We start from the raw sequence: 19,577 nt of genomic DNA, 5'->3' as shown, positions 1-19,577 counted from the left end.
ATGGAACCGGTATTTGTGGTCCGCGTTGGTTATGCGCTATACATTCTGCAGCGTCCGTCTTCACAGTTCCAGTTATTCTGCAATGAGCAGGGAGCTACTGGAGCGTCATTTGATGGTGCGCCTGCAGATATTGAAGAAACAAAGTATGTTCATCAAGCACAAGCTGATCTTTTGGGAAAGACGCCAAGCATTGCAGTGCAGCCCGAGAGTCCGCGAAGATGGCCCACACGCGTGCCGGCTGCTCGATGATATCAGCCAAAGCCAGCCGCAGAGCTGCAAGTTCGGTAGCCGTAGATGAGGTTTTGTGGCTGAGCATGGAACTGAGGCTGGTGCGTGATAAAAGGTATCCACACCGCTACAGCGGATGAAACCAATCCGTCAGTGTACAGATATGTGCGTACTCCGTGTGTCTGGTAGATATATTCAACAGGAAAAACCGTAGACCAGCAGGAGGAATACGCTCCTTGGGTATAATTCCGGGCAATGTGGTCACATTTTCATGGACGGGAACGTCCAGGATGGATGCAGAGGAATAGGGGGCGGCTGGTAATGCCGCGGCGGGAAGTCACACACTTCAGCGACCGAACTTCACTCTAAAGGGTGATCCATTGCCTTGCCACAATCCACAGTGGCACGCGAAGAAGCTTCTCCGCGTGTCGGTATTCCGTCAGTGTTCGCATAGTAGAGGTAGTTTAAGGGACACCAATGCAGGTCCTCAAGATCTCTGCTTGCATGTTCTCTCGTGCATTGATCATTCCCTTAGAAAAAGGGACCAATACTGCGATGTTGTAGCGTATGAGGCCAACGTAAAGCGCTTCGTAGAGCCGAGTTAGAGAGTTAACAGAGCGACGGCCGGAGTTACTTGAAAGGATATTAAATATGCGGGAGATTGATGTGACCTTCTCGTTGAGATGGCGGACATGAGGTGACCAGGTCAGCGACCTGTGGAATTTCAAACGCCGAAGCTTATGGTTGGGATCCACGTACAGGATGACATTCCCTCCAATAGTGAGGCCGTAGTGCGTGAGGTCCCACTTCGGAAAAGCCGACGCAGCAAATTTACTGGTCAGGATTTCCAATCGTCGTGCTACCAAGAACGCTGCAATGGAGTCGATTGCATTCTGAAGTCTCGACCCTAGCACACGCCTGTTAGGGCCAGAGCTCCATATGGAGACTTCGTCCACGTGCAGGGAGATTTGGACCGACTGCGTCTAGCATCATTTCTCCAGGTCTATAATGACGATGTTGAACAGTGTGGGGCTTATCCCTCCGCCCTGAGGAGCACCTCTGGTCACTCTATATAGTGCTGAGTCGGCGCTGTCTGTTGACATTTAGACGCACCCGTCAGAAAGGTAGCCTGACAGCCATGCTACATCCGGCCTCCGATACCTGAAGACTTCACAACCGAGGAAATAGCGTCATGAGATACGCAGTCATAGGCAGATCTGATGTCCAAAAACACGGTAAATATGATGTTTCGCTTATACTTAACTTGTTTGAGGCTGGTTGCAAGTGGGATGGGATTGTCAATGCTGCTACGACCCTTGCGGAAGCCAGACATCTGTGCCGGGTATACATTTGCGACGGTCAGATCCCAGTCCAAACGATAAAGCACAATCTTCTCCATCGGATTTCCTACACAGTTCAGGCGTTTTATGTGATTATAGGACTCGATTGCAGTGTGAATTTTCCCTAGCTTGAGAACTGGCGCAATGCGTGAGTGATTCTATTTTGGATCTAGACGGCTAGTCTCCAACTAGCGATAAAAAAGTTTAGGGGGCACCTTTTCCCGTTTCCGCTAAATGGGAAAGGGCTGTATAAGTGACTTCGCCCAGATCTGGGCACGTGGATTTTTTGATGGAGGGCAGTGCAGCCTCCAGCTTTGCCATTGACAATGGCACGTTCATTGGAGTTATTTCTGGTGAATCCTCGCTAGGGGGCAAAGATGATGGTAGCACAGGTGTCGGTTCCATGCTAATTTTGCTAGAGAAGGCATTCGCGACGTGTAAATAAGTCGTGTTTGTGCTGGATGTGTGAAATGGAGTTTAATAGGTACAGTTGAGTTGGTGGAGCCCGCAGGATTCGAACCAGGTCGCATACTTTGGAAAGCGGCTTCCTCGGGTCTAGCTTCCAGTAGAAGGACTGCCATTCGCGCTTGGCAAGGTCGACCATATGCCTCTCGACTGCCCTCTGAGCGCGCCTAGAATCTCGGATATCCTCATGCGCTAGCGGCTGATCGGATCGTCTTTCTGGTCGTCGACGCACTGCTGGAAGGCTCTGGAACTCTGTCAGCAGCGCTGTATGTATCTGGCAACCTCAGCACTTTGGTGCTAGACTTCTTGACATTTTTTCCAGGAAGAAGTCATATGAGCTCAGTGAGCCCCCATAATCTTCCCTCACAGTTGTGAATGCTTCCCAGTTTGAGCAGAATTACATGCTGTGGGCGTATACCCGTTAGGCCATCGACTGAAATGTAAGTCGGCCCGTAGTCGCTTCCATGTCCTACATTATCCGCAATCTAGCTCGCCCTAACAATAAGTTGCGACAAGACGACCGTGACTTTAAGGGCGCTTGATGCTTCGCCCCGGAAAAGTTTGCTCTCCAGTTTTGAGGACGCATATGCCGTGCCTTTCAGCAGTGTCAACGAGGCACGCCCTTTTACTGTCATTTTTATAATGCTCCAGGGGGGGTTGTGAGCGTTGAAATCCCCAGTAAAAATGTGTGGACCTGGTGTGGTGCTGATGATGCTTTCTAGGATGTTTGTATATAATGCCAGTGAAGGTGGCATGTGCGCAGCAATAATTGTGAAGGATAAACCATTACCCCGCATGCACAGTTGCTGCTACATATTCGATGCGTCCGGTGGTAAACTATGCACCACTGTGGTGAGCTCGTTTATCAGGGCCACTCAAACTCTTGACATTTCTACGCCAGTTGTCGACTGCACAACTGTGTACCCGGAAAGGCGTATATCGCTCGACAGTCGTGATTCCGAAATAGCAATCAAGGGAAATTTGTGCTTAGAGGGAGTTTACGTAGATCCGAAAGACGCTGCTTGAGTCCGCAAGCATCCCACTGAAGAACTGTCGCTTTGTCACGAATTACCTGGAATCTGGGGGCTATTACCTCACGAAGTGTAGCAGTTACCCCCTTTGTTGAAGGAAAGGAGAGACAAAGTTCGGGAGAGTGAAGAGCGCCTAGGCTACGGGGGACGTTAGCGGGGCGAGAAAGACTCGAACAGCCTCCACGAGAGAGTGCAGCACAAAACTCCCACCTCCAGTGCTTCGATCAACTGCACGCTGCACCTCCGCCGTAAACCTGACTCTAAAATAGACACGGAAGTTGTTCTTCGAAGCGTGAGTTATTAAAAAGGAGCATTTCATACCTAACCCTGCAAAATTCTTACGATCGCAATGTTTAAGTTGCAGTTGAAATTATGGCTGCTTGTAGCATTATTTAGGGGGCTTTGATCGTGCTTTTGAGTAGGCCTTGTTAAGTGAGAAGACCGTATCACAATTCGGGGTGTTCAATGGTGTACGGGAAGACTATGGGGGCAAGGGCTTGCATTGCTGATTTAAACGTACGTAATCACATTGCATGTGCCTATAAAAAGGATGAAAAAGATAAGCTCTCACATGAAATAGCCTGTGCGCTTGGGAACCGGCAGCAATACTGTGATGACGAAATAAAAGATCCGCAGCTTGTAGTTGTCGTACCGCGCAGTCCCTCCTCCTCCTCCCATTTTTTGTTACTTTTTCTCTGCACTTCGCGCTTCGGTGCCTGTTCCTGTTGCAGAGATCTTTCGTTTTTTGCGAGCAATGCCAGAGTGCGAATTATCAAAGAGAAAACAGCAGTTCCTGCACAGCTGGAGCTGTAAACACGTGTCAAACAACACGTCCGCAAACCTCACATGGAATGAAATCATGCATTATCCGGCTACGGCTTCGCTGATCCTGATCCGCTGTTCTATGCTGTACCGGTTCTCTTTACCAGGCTCGCTGTTTGGTTAGGCTACAACGTTAGGATTCCACATCCTCCTCACAGCACGATTTTTTTGATGAAACCGAGGCACGTGTGACGGCCGTGAGTGATTCTTAAATGGCGGAATGGAACTGCTATACAAATATGGTAGTTCTAGGAGGCAGATACCAATAGCCTCTTTTTCTTTCGATAGTATTTTAAACCGGAATAAAGGTTGCTCAAACAAGATACCAAAAAAACAAGTGCATTTAAGCAATTTTGTTGCCAGTACAGTAAACCCATGTCTCGGGTATTTGTGCAACGGCACCCGCAATCTAAGTAATAGTCTGAAGTACTTGATATTTGCAGGATGCATGCCCGCCTTGATGTAGAGGCTCCGTCAAACTGCATATTTCAGAATTCGGAAGAATATAAGAGAAGCGCTAAACGTGTTTTCGAAAAGCCAACAATAGGTGTTATCTCGTATTGCTATGTTAGTGTAATTTGTTCCTACAGCTTGGGAACACAAGCACATAAGAATTAAATTTAGTTTTAATACAATACACGCCAAGGGTGAAACAACCTACTTCGCGAATAACTGCTACTCAGATGTCCAGATTTAAGGGCCCAGCTCGCCGGTGACACCACCAAACTGCTTGCAGGCCGTAGCCCCAGAGCAGGCAAGAGTGACCCTAGTGCACAAAGGAGTGCGAACTTTATTAAGATGTTAGCTAAGCCGAAGGAGACCCCCTGAAAGCTTCCGGTATGACCAGCACTTAAAGGGGCACTGACACAAAAATTTTGCATCTTGTTTTTTTTGTTGCGATAAGTAGCTAGTGACCTACTTATAACCTGTAGAAACCTCATTTGCTTCAGCGTGCGACGGTTGTTTAATTAGAGGCATTTTCAATGCGGCCAGTCGCAGTTTCGGTTTCCGCGAGTGCCGCGAAACGATGGATTTTGTGGATTTTGTGTGAACAAAGCTGACCACGTGACCATCGGAGGGATACCACAGAGCAGAGCCGCCGTAGCACTGTCGAATCCGCATCGACGGCAGTTTCTGCGAATGCCCCCACGTACTGATCTCGTGAGGCGCTTAATTAAAAAGCGACCGTGGATGTGAAGCAGGCGCTGCGAGTGCAATTGCTACCGCGGCTAAAACGACGCGCGACGCTCGAGACGGTGGGTGGCAAGACGCGCGCTGGGAGCAGCCGGCCGGTCTGCCTACAGGTCCGCCTACAGATGTGTTCGGCTTAGCACTGCGGCGGATATTCCAGTGCCGCTCTCGTAAGCGGTGCAAATGACAATTTTTAATGCAACCTGCCATCGCATCATTAACTCCTTTCTCATGTAAGCCACCATGGTCGGGACTTGGGGACAATTTCGTGCAGCGGTAATAAGCTTTCACTCGAGCTACCTGCGCCGGCCTGGGCCACTTCGCGGCCGTGGCCGCCGCCTGCACAGCGACTGTGCGGCTAGCTCAGTGGGCTTTTCGTGGCTCCGGCGCGTTTTCGCATCCAATGGTAATAAACAGTAATAGAAACAGAGTGCCTGGAATCGCTGTAGAACTTTGGTCGCGGCCAGCTGCCCGATGAGCTGACGAAATCACGGCGCCTCCGCCGCCAACGATCGGGTCGTTCGTTCTCGAGAGCAGAAGCTCCGCCCTCCGGCCCTCCGATTGGAGCGGCGAGCCTGGCGAGCCGGGCGAAAAACGCCGGCAGTGCGGAAGCGGTAAACACAAACTCGTGACGTTGTTTATTTACACAATATCCTCGGGATGTCGATTGCGCGTGGTCCTCTGGTGGCTGCTCGGTTGCGTTTCGCACACTTTAAAATTGATTTTAAATATGTTGTAGGCTGTATTCGTTGCTGATATTTTGCAGATGATGTATATGTGTTCCCACCAATCTATCTCCGAAGTTATCTCGCCTTCAAAATTTTGTGTCAGTGCCCCTTTAAGCACAAATCGTACTTTCCTGCATCAACAGAAAGTATAACTCGTAATGATCACCAACAGAAGGAAAACACTATGAGAGAGAGAGAGAGAGAGAGAGAGAGAGAGAGAGAGAGAGAGAGAGAGAGAGAGAGAGAGAGAGAGAGAGAGAGAGAGGTTCTTTATTGAGAAATCCGAGAGAAACATAAACATGATCCTGCATGGCACTCACATACTATTCAGGGTTACTTCAAGCTACCCGCGGCGTCACGTGCACAATGAATGGTTCTCCTTCAATGAAGCTAACAGATTACAGAGTCAAATAAATCGTGTAACCCACGTAGCCTATTGCATCGCGTAAGATTGAAAGCCCGTGCAGAAGCCCTCTTTAAGTACAATACGCGCAAGCCATAGCGCGAAATAGCGCCAAAAATCCAGGGAAACAAAAAAGAGCTCCCAACCCAACGCAGACTAACTGAAGTTTATTCTTTTTCATATGCAATAAACAGAATAAAAGAGACAGCATGTTACTTCACACTTTACAGAGATTTACAAAAACACATAAAAAACAATGGCATTCTTCGTTTGAAACATTCGTAGAGTCTGAAGTCCCATGTCACCTACCTTTGCGTATTGATTTCTTGCGAAGCAGTAATATGTATACTTCTCCGCAAACGTAAGACTCTAGCGTAGTTTGAATGCGCAAGCATAGCGAATACGCAAAAAATTGGCGCATCCTACACTAGTGGTGCAAGGCTGGAGAAAAAGCAGAAACCATCAAATTCCAACCGCTCCTGTACCTCACCGCTCGAGTAGAATTTCCTTATTTTGTCTCTGCATCGAGAAATTGGCCTTCCTCTATTTCGAGACCCGTCTCTCGTTGTCCTCGGTAGTCCAACGATTTTCATTTCGCCTACGTACGTGCTCAGTCCAACTCCATTTTTTTCTTATTTGAAATATATCTTATACTCTAGTTTGTTCTCAGATCCAGGAGGCTCGTTTCCTGTCTCCAGGTGATACTTGGATAATGATTGATTCCATGTCCCGTTGAGCCCACCTAAGTTTGTTTTCAAGTTGTGTAGTAAAACGCCAAGTTTCCGCTCCCCATGGGTAAAGGTTCATATTGTCCGCTCCATATGCTTCGTTAAATCCGAATTTAACTGGTTAAGGCCAGGTTTAACGAAGTCACCAGGAACCGCGAATCATTAAATTGAGAACTTCGTAAAATCGGGGCCGTCATTTAACAAGCCATTGGTTCCATAAATTCGACGTCAAAAGGGAGGCGCATCCCAGTAACGTCCATCGAATCGTAATTGTGGCGGCCGCAGTGCTCACCTGCCCATGATTTAGGAATGCGCAAAAAGACCTCGATAAAAATACTAAGCCAGCCTGGGCTTGCCCTGAAGAGATCGCACCCCAGCAGAGGCGCGCATCACAGCGCGTTCTGTTGTACCATTTCCCGGCTGAGCGTACTGGCTGATGTTTATCATATCCTTGAAATACGTAAACAGGGCTTTCTCCAATTTCTCGAAAGAGGTCGTATTAAGATGATTTTTCTACGATGCAATTTCAGACGAAGTGGTATGGATGATGGCGTCCTTTCCCTTCAAGATAGTGGAAAGCGTGCTGGCAGAGCCACCAGCGCCTGCTGCCTCGGTACCTTCAAGTTTATCTCGTAGAGCACACAAAAAATAGCTGCCTTGTTTGTTTTCTAACGTGGTGTAATTATCTTCGTGGCTTTTTTGATGAAACAAAATCGGAATTGTTCCTTTTTATATTGCGTCTATTTGTCGAAATACTTTGTTAAACCCGGAATGGCGCCTAATCTATTGCATTGTTTTAAGTTCATAAAAGCACTCAGCTCTATAGGAACCGGCGGAGAAATCCGAATTTGTTTGTTAGATCGGGAAATTCGTAAGATCGAGTTTCGTAAGATCGAGTTTTGAGTGTAGCACACGCCAATGAGAACATTTTTCGTACCGTTCACTTTTATCTCCACCCATAGGCATTCACAATACAGCTGAAATATGAGCGACGGACCGCCCAGAGAGATTTACTCAAAGCGATGAGAACTCCACCGCCGTAATTTTGCTCTCTCTTTTATTAATTTCGATCATCGCGGTAAACAGTGTACTCATCCGTAAACTAGCCGGCGGAATCAATGTGTTGAGGTAAACAGATTTCCGTAATGCAGTACGCATCGTAATGACTTAATACGACGTTGTCTAAAACGGCTTAGATTTTGTGCGTAACCCACGAACATTCTCAAAGTAGCGAATGAAGCTGACTCATAATTGATGTTCTGAATGGGCTTCACTATCTACTACCGCCAGTCTCTACTATGCCAACTTGTACTTTCCTACACTGGTAAATCCTCCGGTACTTTCATGTCTAGAATTAACAAACTTTGCAGAGATGCTAGTTCAAGCACCAGCACCGTAATTGACTCTAATATATGTACGGCAATATCAGCGTATGTGGGACTACATCTAAGTTAACACCGGAGGCCACAAGCCGCGGTGCATTACCGGCACCACGAAGTGGAATCAGCCATCCAGCCTATACTGCAGAGTATTTTTAAAGATCCAAGACAAGCAAATAGTCAGATGCTACTTGCTCTAATCTCATATGACAGAAGCATCGCTTCCACAAGCCCTGTGCGCCTTCACTGATTTTACAAAAGTATGGCCCAAAAAAAGTCAAATTTGTCCGCTTAGCACACCCATTGACAAGCCTACTGGTTTTTGCAACTAATACGAAAACATTTAGGCATCTTAAGGGGCTGTAAGGTGGCAGTGGTCAGCAAAACTATAGTCAATGTGTTCTTAAACTTTGCATGGGGTGAAAAAGCAGAGCGCAATAACAAGGAGAAATATTTTTCATTGCAAATCATGGTTAGGAGGGGGCGGTGAGCGCTATATGCAGCTTATTCAGAAAATATATGCGCTATATGCACAAACTAAGAACCCCCGGATCAAAACTGTAGATTCCTGAGAACTTGAACCGAAGGCTTGAAGGCTTGAACAGGGACTAAACGAAAACAAAGTACTACGGAACGAAAACGAAGCGTTGCGGTATCATGTGTTCAACCTCGAAAGAGAACTAGCTGATTTCAAAGCACGCCTTTTGAAGTCCGGGCAGTATACAAGCAACCGAAATATCCCAATTAAGGGAGCAGAGTACGAACAAAACGAAGAACTGAAGGAAGTACTTAAGGAAATGGGGGACGCTGGCGGTGAACCCAACTCAAGCGATGACATCAATGTGTGTCGCCAACCACACGAAAGTAGAGAACAACACGAACATAATCGTCCAGTTTCAGCGCTGAGAGAAGCGCGATAAAGTGTTGGAAATGTCTCGGAAGAAAAGGCTGACAAACGCTATGCTGGGTTTGCCCACTGATTCGCCCGTGTATGTGAACGAGGATCTGTGTCCAGAAATGAAAAGAATTTTGGGAATGGCTATAGCACGCAAACGCGAACACAACTGGAAACTTGTGTGGACCACACGTGGGATCGTTCTGGCTCGTCAAATACTTCGGGACAGTGACGTCAACCAAAATCACTGTAAGCAGTCCAACTTAAAGGAAAGACGAGACCTAAAATAGTGCTCCTCATCATCCAAGGCAAATGGCACTGGCCGATCCGATTATCACCGAAAATATCGCAAGTGTCCTCAAAACATGCCAAACTGCAAAATTACAGAAACTACAGTATAGAAATGCGCGATTCCTTCAGCCAGGAAAAGACTTAGTCACTTTATTTCTACAGTCATAGCACAAGTTTTGACATGATAATGTTCACAGAAACATGGTTCACTGATGACTCGGAATACTTCTTTCTGTCCCGCAATAATCACTTTGTTCTAAAGAGTAAAAAAAGCCGAGGAAGTGACGCATCCATTTTGACTCTGCTTCAAACTTGCAAAATCGTGAAAGAATTCAGTGCTACAATAGACCATCACGACGTCCTCAGCATTAAAAAAAGACACGGCTCTTTTTGCCGTCCTGTATCGCCCACCTGATGGCAGCCGTCCTACTTTCTTGAGCTTCTTCGATAGTTACTTTCCTATGCAAATGATTTAGGTTGCGTTCTAAGCATTGGCGGTGATTTTACCATCGACAATATAAAAGATTCGACACCGGCTGCACACTGGTTGTCAGCCGCCCTAAAATGCAATAATTTATCGTGTGCCATCACGTCGTCAACCCGGGTTACCTTATCAACTTGATCCTTTATCGACGCCTTTGTTACGAATTCGTGGGCTGACAGCGCAGTATCAGGTGTCTTATGCTCAGAAATAAGTGACCATATGTCAAAATTCATTTTCATGCAACGGCCTGCTGTCTTCCGCGTTGCTGGAAAACAAGCATACACGTGCCGGATCATATCACCTGAAAAACTAGATACGTTTAGAGGAGGGGTTCAGCAGACGAAGCGGGATGAAATTTATGCCACTGCAGATGTTGACGAGTGCTAAAAAAAATTGATTAGCATAGTGAAAACGCTTTTTTAAGATCATTCCCTGTAGAAAAATGCTCACGTGCAACAAAAAACACGTAAGCCTTAGGTTACGAAGCAGTTCCTAACGCAAATCAAGCGGAAAAATAAGTTCTATCAATCATTCATACGGTGCCGTGACATCGACAAGTGGAATGAGTACAAGCAATCCAGGAATAAATTACACAAAGAAATTGAAAAAGCAAATAATGAGTACTATCATCGCATATTTGATACGGACTCTGTATATTTCGCCTCTAACAGAAACTTTATTCCTGACGCCAGCATGTCCCCCTCGCCCCCCCCCAAGTTAGTAGCATTTTCTTGAACCTAATAAACAGCAGCAGTCGGGATGCAGATGACTTAGAAATCACATTATTAAATAAGTTCTGGACCTGCTGACTCCTTTACTAACCCGCCACTGTAGCGCGCGGTTTGGGTGTATTGATGGACGCAAAACTACTCTTCAACTCGCACGTGAACCACCTGACGAACTCCTGTCTCCGAACACTTGGCATGATTTCCCGAGCCTCCAGTGAATTCACGAACCCATCATGCTTCGCATCCCTTTACCGCGGACTAATTTTGCCGAAGCTAGACTTTGCAAGCGCAATCTGGAATTGTTTAAGTCCTTCGTCGTCTCTTCGACTAGAAAGGATTCAGAAGCGCTTCACAAGAACCTTATTTTATCGATACTCACCAGTGAGCAACTATCTGCACGTTGAGGTTCTCAAGCTCCTGAACCTTGATGAGCTATGTATCAGGCGTTCCAGGCGTGACCTGATTTTTCTTTTCAAGTGCATTCATTCTAAGTTTGACTGCCCTTGCATTGTGAGCTCTGTTCTCCTGCGAATGCCAAGCAGGCCACTGCGGCCGCATGGTTGCTTTCATGTTGACAAAATTCTGAGCTTGGTACCAGCTAACCGATGCCAACATGCCGTTAACTGTCTTTTTGTATCTGCCATTGACATTTTTGCAACGACATGGTTCTTTTTAAACGCTGTTTGAAAAATTTTTTATCTTGAATGCACATGTTCTATAGCGCGGTCGCACATGCACTTCTCCCTCTGTTCTTGTGTGTCGGAGCGAAGAGAATCATCACGATTGTGCTTGTATTTGTCGTTTAGTGTACACACAATCTCCGTGCTCTTGTTGCTCAGAAAATGTCTCTGTCTCTTTGATAATTCTCCTCCTCTGTGTATATATACCTATATAATTGTACTGTTACTTCCCTTTTCATATTCTGTCTTTTGTATGCCTTATATGTCTGTATTTTATGCACCACCCGAGAAGGCCAATGCGCTGTTGGTGAGCATTTCAATTAAATAAATAAATAAATATCTTTCATTTGGCCCTGTAGACCGGTGCATTTCCAAAGAGCATGCAGGTGGCACGACTAGCAATCGTACATAAAGGAGGCGACAAAAACGAAATGGGAAACCATCGACAAATTTACATTCTCCCGGTGTGTTCAAAAGGCCTAGAAATGATAATCAATGCCCGTATAGAGAGCTTCACCCGGAAACATGACCTCCTAACTGAATGCCAACACGGTTTCAGAAAGAAGCGCTCGAATGAAAGCGCCTTATCCTTGCAGAAAGGCGCCATCGTCGAAAACTTCGAAAGAAGCAGCTGACTCTGGGCCTATATCTGTATTTCAGTGAGGCGTTTGACCGTGTAAACCATATAATAATACTAGCAGAATTAGAAAGAAATGTATTCCAAAGACTTGCCTTTAATCTTCTCTGTTCTAAGTTAAAGTAACGTGTTCAATTCTTTGAAATGAATAACGTTAGGTTTACAATAAAACCAGTAAAAATGGGGTGCCACAAGGCAGCCTTTTGGGACCCACTATTTTCTATTCTATGCCCATGACATCATAAAACTAAGAAAAAGTGCAAGTTTTTTATATATGCGGACGAGCGTACGCTATTGTTCCCTGTTAAAGATTTAACAAGTGTTGTGCCACTGGCTAGCTCAGTTCGCTGCAACTTAAAGAATGGTCACACCCAAATCACTTTGTCCTCAGTGAAACAAAAACCAGGAGCACCAAGAATCCTTTCCACCTTGCCGGATACTATTAAACTAGGCCCATACAAAATCAATATTGCTAGTATGTGAGCACCCTTGGCGTTGTGTTTTCAGAGAACATGTCATAAAATGAGCTCAATAATTATTTGAGCTCGAAGCTACAAAATATTGTCGTTATCCTTAGCATACATCGTTACGTATTGCCCCAAGCTATCAAAAAGCTACTTTGCCAGTCATTGTTTAATTCGCAACTAAATTATTGCTCGTTAATTGTGGCAACCACCACTGCCCAGAATATGCAAAAACTAACACTATTTCGGAAGAAAGCAGTTCGGCCGTTGAAGATGTCTCCTACCTTGAATACACAATAAAGTTGTTCATTAAAAATAAAATTATTAATGCTCCTATCATACGCGCATATAAGGTAACCCAAAGCTACAAAAGGCGGTATAAGGCAATTTGGACTCATTTCTGTGTTCGGCAAACTTACGTGCGAGTACATCTGTATATTCTTACAGATACCAGCCACCATGACAAATACCTTTTTTCCGCACAAACTACGGTCAGCAACGACTCAGCCATACATTACCTTCCATACTAAATCTGCTTCATCGTCCTCACAGAGAAGTAATGACCTTAAGCAAAGCTCATTATCAGGGACTTTTTAAAGATGTGCATGAATTCATGCAATGATAAAAAACTAAGATGCGCGCAAATATATGTATGTTGTTAGTAATAACATGAGTCTGTAAGGAAGGTGTCTTTATTGCCCTCAGTTTAAGTTTCTCATTGGTTGTTGTTTTGTAGTGTTTGCTACTATGTTTTTATTTTGACAACCCGTCGTGAAGAAGCATGCGTTTGTCATTGTGTATTTTTTGTTGTTATTTTACTTTGAGCATCGACCTCTTCCGACCGTGTGCGAGACCGGAGCTTTGTCAAGCCGTAAACAAGTGGCTTTTTCTCCGGTCACACCCCTTTTTCACTGAACGCTGTACTGGTGAAAATAAAAACCGTTTGAGCAATTAATTTATTGGTTGATTGATTGATTGATTGACCCGATACAACCGTATGCTCTTGGCAGCTGCAATGAACAGGGCAAATGCCAATGATTACCAGTTCGCGTGGCATACCGGGGGTCCAGTGTTAATCACGTACGTGAATGGAGATCCGAACCACGTTATCGAATGTGAAGATAACTTCTTGGCCTTCACATCCTCATAATTTCAGATAACCAGTTAATTCTGCTGAATTTGTCACGATGAATGACATCAGATGCGATACGATACATGAGTTAACAAGGACCAAAATACTGCTCGATGATTTCTTTCGTTGTTTGCATTTGAATGCGAGGACGGCTATTGATAAGGTGGCAGATGTGGAACACTTTTTTCTGCAGATCGGTAACATCAAAGGTTTTAGGTTTAGTATCAGAATGCAGAAGACGCCCTCAAACTACAAAACTCCAACACATATTTTTTGAACTCAGCATGTGGTCGTGATGGCGGAGTTTGCATGGTTTCAGAAGTCTACGGCATTCCATCTTTCACAAAGACTTTGCGTTGTGACTTTTCATTATGAAATATTGTGCGGGGCATCCAGTCAAACTATACTCGCACTATGTTACCGTCCTTACAATGGTAACATTGGTGTTTTCCTTTCTTTTCTGGACAGATTTTTAGATTTAGTAAACGTAATATCAAATAAGGCTGTCATTCTGGGGGGTAACTTCAATGTAAACCTGCTTGGTGAAAGCAGCACGGCTATTGAGTTTCTTAATAATATTGTAACCAGCGGATGTGTTACCGCAATTAAAAAGCCGACAGAAATTACAACCAACGCGCAGTCTCTAATTGACTCGTTTATAACAAATTTTCAGAGCGACCAGTAATGGCTTCAGTCATTTTATGTGACATTAGTGATCACTTTCCAATTACTTTGTCTGTTGAAACGATAATAAAAACTACACAGGTTAATCCTCCTTTCTTTCGGTGTATAACTGATGATAGCCTTGCACCTTTTACGTTTGTCTCGGCTAATGTCGACTCGTCTCAGGTGACAGCTTTTACGGATGCAGACATGGCGTAAAATAATTTTTTGCAAGGTTTATAGGTATTTATAACACGCACTTCCCACTTAAGACACGCACTTCCGCTACGAAGACTTGTAAGCAGTTTGGTACGCTAAGATTACTGTGGAAAATACAAAAAACACAGGATGTTTCTCTTGTTCTTTCAATCACGTGATTCTAAATTATTTGCAAAGTTCAAAGCTTATAGAAGTAAACTGAACAAAGAGCTACGACAGGCATGACACCCGTAATAATATACCATGTTCAAATCATGCCGCACTAAAAAAAAACCATGGGAAAAAATTAACAACCTCGTCATCCACCCCAAGCGTTGTTCGGCTCCTCAAGAGATAATTATTGATGGCCGAAGTACAGTACGGACGGAAATGTCTGATGCCATTAACGGCTATTTAACTTACAAAGAAGCGCAAAGTGATATGCCAATCGGCCAGTACACGGGGTGTTTTTTTCGCGTTTTCTAATCCGCATTTCATGTACATGGCTCCGGTTACGTCTCCCGAGGTTGTTTCCGCGTTTATAACAATGACAAATAGCATCTGCGTGACGCGGATGACTTACAGATAAGGTCGGTAAAACACGTCATTGATAATTTAGCTCCCTTACTCACATGCATCTTGAATCTGTCCTTTGATTCGGGGTATTTCCTTTCTATTGCAGAAAGCTAAAGTTACAGCTTTGTTTAAAAGAGGGGACCGGAAATGCCAGTCAAATTACAGGCCAGTTTCAGTCCACCGGTATTTTGAATGGGTCTTGATCAGGTAATAAAAATTCGAAGGAATTCTTTGTGAAAAACTTAATTGCAAACGCCCAATTCGGTTTCTCAATACACAAGTCTACAGAGCTAGTTCCGCTAAACCCAAAAGAGTACATTTTGCGATGCTTCGAAGGAAAGAAAGTTGTATTGGGTGTCTTCATTGACTTTTCGCAGGCCTTTGACGCCATTAACCATACTCGAGTGATACTTAAAATTGAAAAACACGGTTTCAGGTCTTCAGTTCCAAGCCTTCTTGCATCATACCTTTCTCATCGCACGCAATATGTTCGCATTAAAAAGTATCATTAATCAGTAAAACAAATTTTTACAGGCATGCCGCAAGAAAGTATTTTAGTGCCACTTCTGTTCAAGATGTATATTAATGATATTGTAGATCTTGGTACCATTACTGAATGTATACTATATGCAGATGACGTAACTTTGTAGCTTTTCTGTAGTTGTATTGATGCCACTAAAGAAGCCGACATCAAATTAAACGAAGTGCAACATTGGTCTGAAATTACATTGCTAGAAATAAAAGCAAAAAAATCGAAAGCGGTGTTCTTTCGACCGCAAAACGAACCAGGTGTGATTCCTACTCATGTATGGTTGGGTCATGACACCATACAAGTTGTGGAAAAAAATTATTGTTGGGTGCAATCTTGAATAGCAGCTTAACCTGGGAAGAACGTGGTAATGAAGTTGTTCGGAAGCTTTCAAGAATTACAGGAATCATCAGCCGGCACTGTTACTTGCTACGAACTAAAGTTAAAATGCTGTTATATAATTCCTTATTGATGTCTCATCTGAAATATGCTCAGTTATTGTGGGGAACAACAACTGAGGTAATCAAGCACAAAATTTTTGTTTTGCAGGAAAGAGTGCTCTATCCACAATCTTGGTTATTCGGCGCACACGGCTGATTTTTTGAAATGCATAACATTACAAACATATTTGATATGTACCACGAGAGACTTATTGACGCGTACACAAAAGTGGTAAAAAAGAGGTAAGATAATGTACGCACACTTGCCGGCCTATGCGTTAATGAATCAGCTTATACCAGTCGAAATCCGGAACACTGGCAGGTGCTTAGTTCTCGCGCGGGTTACGGTTTTCAAAGTGTATTGAGCACGTTGTCATGCATTTTAAATAAATTCCATGCACAAATGTAAACCATAAATTAAAATTTTCTAGGAGAGGTTAGAATACATGCCTATGTGAGTGCCTATTATTTGGTATCTTTTTATTGGCTCATTCACTCTTTTTACATGCACGGATTATCGTATTTGTGGTTGTTATACTCTACAAATTGTTCCACTCTAAATCGAGCTGTGCCAGATTCGGACTTACACAGGCCGCTCAGATCAAAGATAAGAGTGTCTACGGCTGTTTCTTTATTTTTCCGTATATGTGACCTCTATTATCGACACAGCCTGTCAAGCCAGCTTTGTTTCTTGCGCATATTTTTGTACCCCCCCCCTCCTTTTTGCTTCTTTTCTCTCTTTTTCGGGCTGCAATGTGTACTGCGGTGATGTTACGCAAACTCTATCGTTTTAATGTGTGTGTGTAGCAAGGGTGGTACAGTTGCTTCCAACTACATGTGTCTATTTAATTGACAACTGCTGCCATGTACACAAGGGGCTGATGGGCCGGCTCGCCTAGCTGCTTTGGCAGCTTTTTTTCCACAGCCCTTGTCATGTAATGAACGCATACACTGGCAAAGAAAGTTTGTCTATCTTTATATTTCCGGTGTGCAATGCACGCCGTTCCATTTGACTTTTCTTGAGGAATGTTGTGTTTCAAAACAGCCCACATACCACAGGATGCGTACGCACAAAACGCTTCCAACTGGAAAATCGAGGACGTAGCATGAATGACAAGGTGTCATCTGCCGGCAAGAGATAAAACCGCTGTTTATTATCTAACTTACTTAAGTTTTGTAGAAATAGCGCGGCAGGGTAAAAAAATGAACGCCAGTGTTCTTTTGATTGATTGATTGTAGGGTTTAACGCGCCGACGCAACGCAGGCGATGAGGCGCGCCTGTGTCCTTCGATCTTACCCAAGTAGTCGATGTTCCTACACGGGAAATGCCAGTTTAGACCTTGTATTCTTAAATGAGGCTGTGCAGCATAATGAATTTGAATGTCAAGCTGTGGATGGCGTGCCTGACCGCAAGGAAGTTCTGCTTAGCTTTAGTGTTGCCTGTGACCTAAACTTCCGACGTACAAAACGGTTGTAGATTTTACCCATGTGGACGACCATTCAATTCGTGCAGTTCTAGCAGCATCTTTTGATAATGTCTTGTTAGATAGCTACAAATGTCGTGTGGACGCGTTTTTTGAGCAGTTTTATAAGATTGTTGAACACTGCATACACACATATGTCCCACAGAAGTGCCTAAAACAAAACCCTCGGCATCCTTGGCTAAACAGAGAAATTATTCGACTTACTCGGCGCATAAAGCGACTTCCAAGACATCGTAAAACTCCTGTAGAGAACCAGAATTTACTGGACTATCTAAAAACAGAGCCAAGAGAAAAAATGCATGCTACCCGTAAATTCTACTACTAAACTTCGTTAACGACCTCTATGAAAAACGACCCATCTAAATTCTGGAAAACTGTTAATCCTACAGGCCCGACATCTTCTTTTCCAATTGTAAACAGCCCCTTCGGGTTCCTGAACTATATCTGGCGCCTTCAATGGTTATTTCAATCAGTGTTTAGTATAGTTGAAGGTACCAGTCCCGCTTTCGGTCTTGGTAGTACATTGCCTGCCTTCCCGGAACTACAGATTAGTTACGCCGGAGTTGGTAATCTACCACTGAATATCGGCACATATGAAAGTGCTGGCGCTGATAACATCCCAAAGACATTTTTAAAACGTTGCGATGAATGGAATGCTATGTATTTAACAGTCATTTTTCAGATCTCTCTTGAAACAGGAATTGTATCGCAGATTTGAAAAAAAAAAGCGAAAGTTGTTCCGGGGTTTAATTGTGGGGATGAGCAAGTCATTCAAGCTATTTAGCTATTTCGTTAATCTGCACAGGCCGTAAAATTCTAGAGCACATTATTTACAAACATGTAGTCACATATTTACTGAAAATACCCTCCTCTCCCAAAATCAACATTTCTTTCGAGCAGTATTTTTGACAGTCACGCAGCTGCTGGGGTTTACGCATGATATCGCTTCGACTTTAAACGATCACGGTTAAGTGGACGCAATTTTTATTGACTACCCGAAAGCTTTTCATACTGTTTTCCGCAAAAAACATTCCCTCGAGTTAAAAGCATTTCTGCATGGCACTCGCGGCATTTGCTTGTTATCTTGGTTCTCAGATTACCTAAATTTAAGGCAGGAGTTTGTCGCGTTTAACAATTCACATTCGTCATCCCTCCCTGTCACATCGGGTATGCCGCAGGGCTCGGTTCTTGGGCCGTTCCTTTTTCTAATTTATCTGATTGATTGTGGGGTTTAACGCGCCGACGCAACGCAGGCGATGAGGCGCGCCGTAGTGGAGGGCTCCGGATTAATTTTGACCACCTGGGGATCTTTAACGTGCGCCGAAATCTCGTACACACGGGCGTTTTTGCTTTTCGCCTCCATCAGAAAAGCGGCCGCCGCGGCCGGGAATCGAACCCGCGACCTCGTGCTCAGCAGCGCAACGCCTTAGCCACTGAGCCACCGCGGCGGGTTTTTCTAATTTATCTGAACGATGTTGTTCAGATAACCAAAACACAACAGTCAAACTCCATCTGTACCCCGACGACTGCGTCCTCTATTCTAGTATCAGTACCTCCCGTGACCAAATACAGTTAAAAAACGTTTTTTTCTTCTTTCTGTACCTGGATGTCAATGTGGTAAATGACACTTAACCTTAACAAAACGCTAAGCATGATATTCACAAACTAGAAGGAACCCCTACGTTTTTGCTATTCCCAGAATATGAAGCATATTAACGAATTTAATTGCCGTGGCGTAACATTCTAAACATATAAAGCTAGTCTGTTCTAAAGCGCTTCGGAAATTGAGCTTCGTAAAGCGAACGTTGAAAGATGCAACTCCTCAATGCAAACTAACAGCACACAAATCCCTTATACGGCCTGTACTTGAATACGCTTTGGTGGTGTGGTCACCTCATTGCGCATGCGACAGCACAACTGGAAGGTGTTCAAAAATCAAAAAAGCAATAAGCTTCTTATATCACCATTACGATCAGAATTTTTCGCCTTCGTCACACGCTAATCGTCTATGACTCAAATTCATTATCACCGACGTACTTGTGAGGCTATCGTCACTTTGCA

The sequence above is a fragment of the Haemaphysalis longicornis genome, unplaced genomic scaffold (assembly GCF_048455015.1).
Source record: "Haemaphysalis longicornis isolate Haplotype H1 unplaced genomic scaffold, Haemaphysalis longicornis Haplotype H1 scaffold_3, whole genome shotgun sequence".
NCBI classification, from domain to species: domain Eukaryota; kingdom Metazoa; phylum Arthropoda; class Arachnida; order Ixodida; family Ixodidae; genus Haemaphysalis; species Haemaphysalis longicornis.
Note: the sequence above shows the minus strand (reverse complement) of the source record.